The following is a 7,247-nucleotide window of genomic DNA, read 5'->3' as shown; positions in this document are numbered from 1 at the left end:
AGTCTTCAATAGCAACCCTCCGTGCTATAGAACAAATCTGTAGTTGCTGCTTTGCCCTCAGTTCTGCGGCATTGTTTTCAGTGGGGCTTCAAGGGGAAGAAGTGGCTTCTTTCCAGTTCCTGTGTTTTCATCCATGTGTTCAGACAGGAAAATTGCTCACATTATGAAGGTTGAGGTTTGGGCAACCATGCAGTACCCCTCTGAGACTTAAGGGAGCAGGTTCCTACACTACTTGCAAATTTATTTAAAATGGCACTCATTAGTACTGAGCTGTTAGAAAGGAAAGAACTTAGATTGCTTAAGCAAGAAAATGATCAATAAACCAAATATCCAAGAGGTCTTCCTTAGTATATCTCTTTTCTGTTTCCACTTTATCTTGTTATTACAATTCCCTGAAACTCCACAGTCAGCATTTGACCAGTAGAAAAATCATTAGGTAAATTTACTGAATGATCTAAAAGCCAAACACAAACAGCTTTGGATAGGAATTTATGAAGTTATTACATAGTTACTAAAGATTCCTTGACTTTCTACCTTTTAAATCAATATGCAATAGGAATGAATTAGAGTTGCAAAGCACATTTAATTCTATCAAGTCCTTAGAACAGTAGGAATAAGTTCATTAGATTTATGGTACAGCATGGTGATTATAGTTTATAACAATGTATTATATATTTGAAAATTGCCAAAGGAGTAAATTCTGTCTTTGCATAACACAAAAATGTAAGTATGTGACAGAGTGTGTGTACTGATCAGCTTGATTAAGCAACTCCACAATGTATACATATTTAGAAAAGCACATTGCATAGCATAAGTATATGCAAATTTTGTCAAAAAGAAAAAAAAAGTTATATGAATACCCAGGTAAAAGCACATATTCACCTTTTCACCAAGATGGTACCAAAGGCAAAGAAGGAAACTCCTGCCCCTCCTAAAGCTGAAGCCAAAACAAAGGCTTTGAAGGCCAAAAAGGCAGGGCTGAAAGGCATCCACAGCCACACACACACACAAAAAAAGATCTGCACATCACCCATGTTCCAGTGGCCCAAGACACTTTGCCTCCAGGGGTAGCCTAGGTAGCCTTGGAAGAGCGCCCCCAGGAGAAACAAGCTTGACCACTATGCCATCATCAAGTTCCCCCTGACCCCTGAGTCTGCTATGAAGAAGACAGAAAACAACAACACACTCATGTGCATTGTGGATGTTAAGGCCAACAAACACCAGATCGAACTGACTGTGAAGAAATTCTATGACATTGACGTGACCAAAGTCAATAAGGGTATCAGACCTGATGGAGAAAAGAAAGTCTATGTTCAACTGGCTCCTGATTATGATGCTTTGGATGTCAGCAATGAAATTGGAATCATCTAGAGTCCAGCAGGCTAATTCTAAATATATGTTTATTCACCATAAAAAAGACACCTATTCAAAAACCACTTGAAACTTGAAAACATCCTGAACTGTCACCTTGGGCTGATGCCTAGGAGCATCGCAGACCTGGATAAGTGATGCAACCAGATACAATCTACAAAGAGAAGAGTTTCTTGTTTGTTTTATGAACTTCTTTCATTCAAGGAAATCTCTGTCAAAACACTAGCTGAAGATTGGGCTTTTTCCTAGCAGTTATGATGCCTGCATCCCATATTGATATACCTGAACCTGATTCCTAGCCCCAGCTACCTGACTACAGATTTCTCCCAATGCAGACCGTAGGAGGGAACAGTGATGACTCAAGTAATTGGGTTCCTGCCCTCCACATGGGAGACCTTCATTGAAACAACTTTCATCTTTTCTGCTTGCTTCAATCACAAAAACAAATTTCACAAGGCAAAATAGGGCTAGTTGTCTTTTTATTCCTCTTTCTTTCTTCAAACTAGTTGGAGCACCTTTTTTCTCCTAACTCATAGGATATTCCTTCTTAAATCTTTAGGTTTGGGCTCAGGAATAGGTGGGACTCAGGAGGAAAGGGCGTTTAATGGATGTCGGCAACTGGCATCTTTTCTTCATGGGTGCCTTTACTTGTATTACAGACTTCTGAAAGACTTCCCTGCTGGGAACCTCCAATTGAACAACTCCTGTGTGGTGGACAATTTCTTTTCTCTAATGAGTTTTTTACTACTTCAATCATGATCTGTCAAGCATTCTGTAGTCCACCCCTTCCACACTCTATTAGTTTCCTACTGTGGTTTCAGGTTAGTGTAAGATAGTCCTTCAAAAGCAAAAACAAAATTTTGAAAGATAAATGTAGTTTTAATTCTGTCCCTTGTCATCTTTGTTCTCATAATTGGTTTGCCCTAAAGCAACCTTCTCTAATTCTAGCCTACCACCACTGAACAAGAACCAGAACCTCCTACCTTTAGACTTATTTAGATAGACTCAGATAACAATTCAATGTCCCCCAACTCATAGGATACATACAAGACTCTCCAGTCATCTTTTTAAACCATCTCAGTTGCTTTGAAGTGAAGGGGAGCCATTGACTTCTTTTTGTTGTTTGTTTGAGAGGCAGAAATACAGATGACAAAGAGGGAACTTCTATTCACTGGTAAACTCCCCAAATTCCCCCAACAGCCAGAGCTGGGCCAGGCTTAAGCCAGTAGCCCAGAGTTCAATCTGAGTTTCCCACATGGATGGCAGAGACTCAACCACTTGAGCCAACACTTGCTGCCTCCCAGGATATACATTAGCAGGAAGTTGAAGTCTGAAGCAGAGCTTAGACTCAAACCCAGGCACTCTGACATGGGATGCAGGCATCCTACACAGTGTCTTAACTGTTAGGCAAAATGCCCACCAATGACTTTTTAAAAACAGATTTATTGAAGTACAATTTCATATATCATAAAATTCAAATTCATCCCTTTAAATTTTACACTTTAAAGATTTTAGTACAAATATCAATTCAACTATCTCACAACTTTAGAACGTTTTTGACACCTCAGAAATGATCCCATATTCCTCACTGGGCCCCAACTCCTACTCCAGCTCCAAGCAACCACTAATCAACTTCTGTGTCCTGGATATCATAAGAATAGAACCCTATAGAATAGATAGTAGTTTGTTATATGGATTATTATATTTAATATAAGGCTTTCAAGGTTCATCTCCATTAAACAACATATATTGAAATCATATTTTGTTTTTCAGTCTGAAAATATAGAACTTGTTAGTGGCATATGTATCAGTCCCTTTTCTATTTCCATAATAAAATACCAGAGATAAGGTAATGTAAAGAAACCATTCTTATTTCATTCACATTTTTGCAAGCTGAAAAGTCCAAGATCATGCTGCTGCATTGGTTTGACTTTTGGTGAAGGCCTCCTGGTGGATGACAAACCTAGGAGCACCTATAGAAAAGACTACACAGTGAGACAGAAAACCAGAGGGCAGGCAGGGGCTAGTCTTGCTCTTGCATAGTAACCTTTCATAAGAACTAACCAGGATTCCATGAAAGTTGCATTAGTTCCTTCCAACTGCAGCATCCCAATGACACAATTACCTCCCATTATTCCCCAACTCTTAGAAGTTCTACTATGTCAACATTGTCATACTGAGGACCAAGCCTCCAAAGCATGAGCCCTTGTGGAACAAACCACTTCCAAACCACAGCAAAATATGGAATCCATTAATAGGTAATGTTATTACCAACATGGATTGTTTTATCTACCAGTTTACTTCCTGTTTTCCGGGTGTCTCATGTCTTTTTGTGGTACCTGCAATCCTACTTCACTGCTTTCTTTCGTACTGAATGAACATTCTGAAATGTCACATTCTAGTTTCAATTGTTTTCACTAGTTTTATACTTTGTTAGTGCTTCTCTTTGTTTTACTATATACATGTTATTCATTCAGAATCACCTCCAGGTTTACATTACACTAGATCCAACAACAGAATGCTATACCTATCCAGTTGTATTTTCTTCTCATCTTTTGTAACATTATTGTTACTCATATATATTAATGTAACCAAAACCATAGTAAATTGCTAAAATTACTACTTTAACATTTGTAGTCATTTCATTAGTACATTTCAGCTTTGCCTATACCAAATTCCTTTGTGCTATTGACAAATTTTACATATATATTATATATATTTTGACATTACAAATTACATTTGTGTTTTTCAGATTTAATAATTTTAACATTCTGCCATATTTACTTCATATGTAGATATTATATATGTACACATATATACTTTTTTCTTGAAAACAGAAATGATAATGTCACATAATGTAATGTGAGGAATGGAGGATATATTATTATGTAGATGGAATAATTCAGTGAAGAAAATATTTATAACTATTATAACAAATAATATGACGTCTACACTTTTTTATACTCTCTATGTATTGAATTCCAAGGGTACTTATAAACATTTATGAAAAATAGAATTAGAACATAACACTGTATGGCATAAGAAAATTTTGAAACCCATGCATAGGTTTTTTAGAATATGCATTTCAACAATCTTTTTGAAGTGCTCTCAAATGTTATAATGGCAACAATACATCATATACATACTATTTTCTAAATTGCCTTTAAATAATCTAAGAAAAGAAATGAACAAGATATTCATCTATACTGTCCTTTATAGTGACATGACTTTCTTTACCCTTACTCTTTGTTCATGTTGATTCAGATTGTTGTCTTGGGTCACTGTCAGCCTGAAGAATTTCCATTAGTATTTCTTGTAAGGTGGGAACTGCTAATCTTCAATTCTCTCGGTTTTTTGTTTATCTGGGAAAGAGCTCTGCTGGAAATAGAATTCCTGATTTACACTTCTGTTTTTGCATGGGCACTTTGAATACGTCATCCCATTGCCTTCTCTGGCTCCACTGTTTCTACTGAAAAGCTAACCATTGATCTTAAAGAGGTCTTCTTGAAAGTGATGTATCATTTTTCTGGTTTCTAAACTTCTCCTTCTCTTTAATTTTCAGCTTTCTTACTATGATGCATCTGTCTGAGGCTTTCCCTTTGTTTATGCTACTCAGGGGTCCATGGAACTTTCTAAATGAGTAATTTTTTAAAAATAACTTTGAGACGTTTTCACCATTATTTCACTGGTGTTTGTCTCTCTCCTTTCCTCTATTATTACTATTAGATATATGTTGATATGCTTAGCATTATTCCACAATTCTGGCACATTGCTTATTTTTCTTCATTTTTTTCTCTTTCACTTTTACTTGAATAATCTCAGTTCATCTATCTTTAACTTAATTAATTCTTTTGTCTGCCAGTAAAGATCTTCTTTCAAGTCCCTCTAGTACATTTTTAATTTCAGTTGTTGTATGCTTTACCTCCAGAATTTTGATGTATTTAAAAAATAATTTAGGGGCCGGCAGGCATCATGGTGTAGCAGGTAAAGCCACTGCCTGCAGTGTTGGCATCTCATATGGGCGCTGGTTTGAGTCCCAGCTGCTCCACTTCTGACCCAGCTCTCTGCTACAGCCTGGGAAAGAAGTAGAAGATGGCCCAAGTCCTTGGGTCCCTGCACCCCCCATGGGAGACCAGGAAGAAGCTCCTGGCTTCTGGCTTCAGATTGGCGCAGTTCCAGCTGTTGCAGCCATCTGAGGAATGAACCAGAGGATGGAAGACCTCTCTCTCTTCCTCTGTGCCTCTGCCTTTCAAATAAAAATAAATAAATCTTTTTAAAAAAAAGAAAGATAATTCAGATCTCTTTATTAAACATTTATTTATTTTTTTGAAAGGCAGCATTAGAGAGAGAGAAGGACAGACAGGGACAGATCTTCCATCTGCTGGATCACTCCCCAAGTGACAACAACAGCCAGGTGGGCCAGGCAGAAGCCAGGAGATAGGCACTTCCTCCAGGTCTCCCACATAGGTGCAGGGACACAAATACTTGGGCCATCCTCTGCTGCTTTCCCACGCACATTAGCAAGGAGCTGGATAGGAAGTGGAGCAACCAGGACTCAAAATGGCGCCAAATGGGATTCTGACACTGAAGGAGGAGGCTTAACCTTCTACACCAAAGCGCTGACCCCAAGATCTCTTTATTAATAGTCTACTTGATGTAGTATTATCTTCCTTAACTTCATTAACTATGCATTCATTTAGTTATGTAAATATTTGTAATAGCTGCCTTGAAGTCCTTTTCTGGTAAATTTGACATCTGATTACTCTCACATGCAGTCTGTCTCACCTCCTTTTATTCTGTTGTATAAGTCATACTTTCCTGCTTTGCTTGCCTTGTAATTTTCTCTTGGACTAGACATTTTAGGTAATATAATGCAGCAATTCAGGATACTTGTTATTGTTCTTTGATAGTTTATTTGGATGATGATGGACTGGATTTTTTTTTTTAAGATTTGCTTTATTATTTGAAGGAGAGAGAGAACTTCCATCTACTGGTTCAGTCCCCAAATGGTCACAAAGCCTGAAGCTGTTCCAGGACGGAGTCGGGAGCCCACATGGGTGGCAGGGGCTTAAGTACTTGGCCATCCTCTGCTGATTTCTCAGGTATATTAACAGAAAGTTAAATGGGAAACAGAGCATCTGGAACTCAGTCCAGTACTCTGCTATGGGATGCTGGCAATGCAGGCAGCAGTTTAGCTTACTGCATCACAATACCAGACCCTGGGCTGGATTGTTTTTGTAAAGTCTCTTCCCCATACTCACATGCATATAGTGTTAAACCTCTCAGTGTTGCCTCTCAGGGAGGTGCAGTTTTGTGCATGCCCACAGTCATATTAGTATAACAGTGATACAAATAGGGCAATTTTTCCCTCTCTCTGGGCACCCTCAGCTGTTAAATACCATTAAGCGCAGGAAGATTGATGCATAATTTTCAACAATTCCTTGGGATCTAAAATCTCCCACAAACTAATCCAATCAAGTTGTTGCTCTTTTGACACATTTATTTCTGATATTTATTTATTATTTATATTGATATTTATTCTGACTTGGCTTCCCCAAGTTGTCTCATGACCAGGATCTCTACTATAGATGGTCTATAGTATCAGCTATATATTCCCTAGAGCCAAGAATCTCCTTGCAATTGCCTTGCTCCACATCCTGCTCCACTCTTGAGGATACCTTTAGGTTTAACCTTCTCCATACTTTCTTGCAGATCAAGGTAGTTCCTTTGGGAAGAGATTAGGAGCCATGTGTTTTGTGCCCTACCTTTGTCCCTAAGGAAAAATTTTTGATCCATTTTTTTTTTCTGAGCCAATTTTGAAGCTGTCAGTTGGGTAATGACAGTCTTCGCCTTTCAGACCAGCTCCAGAAGTTGAG

General features: G+C 38.1%; 1 pseudogene; it reads left to right on the top strand.

Moving 5' to 3' along the window:
• Positions 1 to 894: 894 nt before the first annotated feature.
• Positions 895 to 1,371, top strand: LOC133753738 (large ribosomal subunit protein uL23-like; annotated as a pseudogene).
• Positions 1,372 to 7,247: the final 5,876 nt, after the last annotated feature.

Source organism: Lepus europaeus, chromosome X, assembly GCF_033115175.1.
Source record: "Lepus europaeus isolate LE1 chromosome X, mLepTim1.pri, whole genome shotgun sequence".
In the NCBI taxonomy this organism is placed as follows: domain Eukaryota; kingdom Metazoa; phylum Chordata; class Mammalia; order Lagomorpha; family Leporidae; genus Lepus; species Lepus europaeus.
The sequence above is the reverse complement of the archived record's forward strand: the minus strand, read 5'-3'. Positions and strand labels throughout refer to the sequence as shown.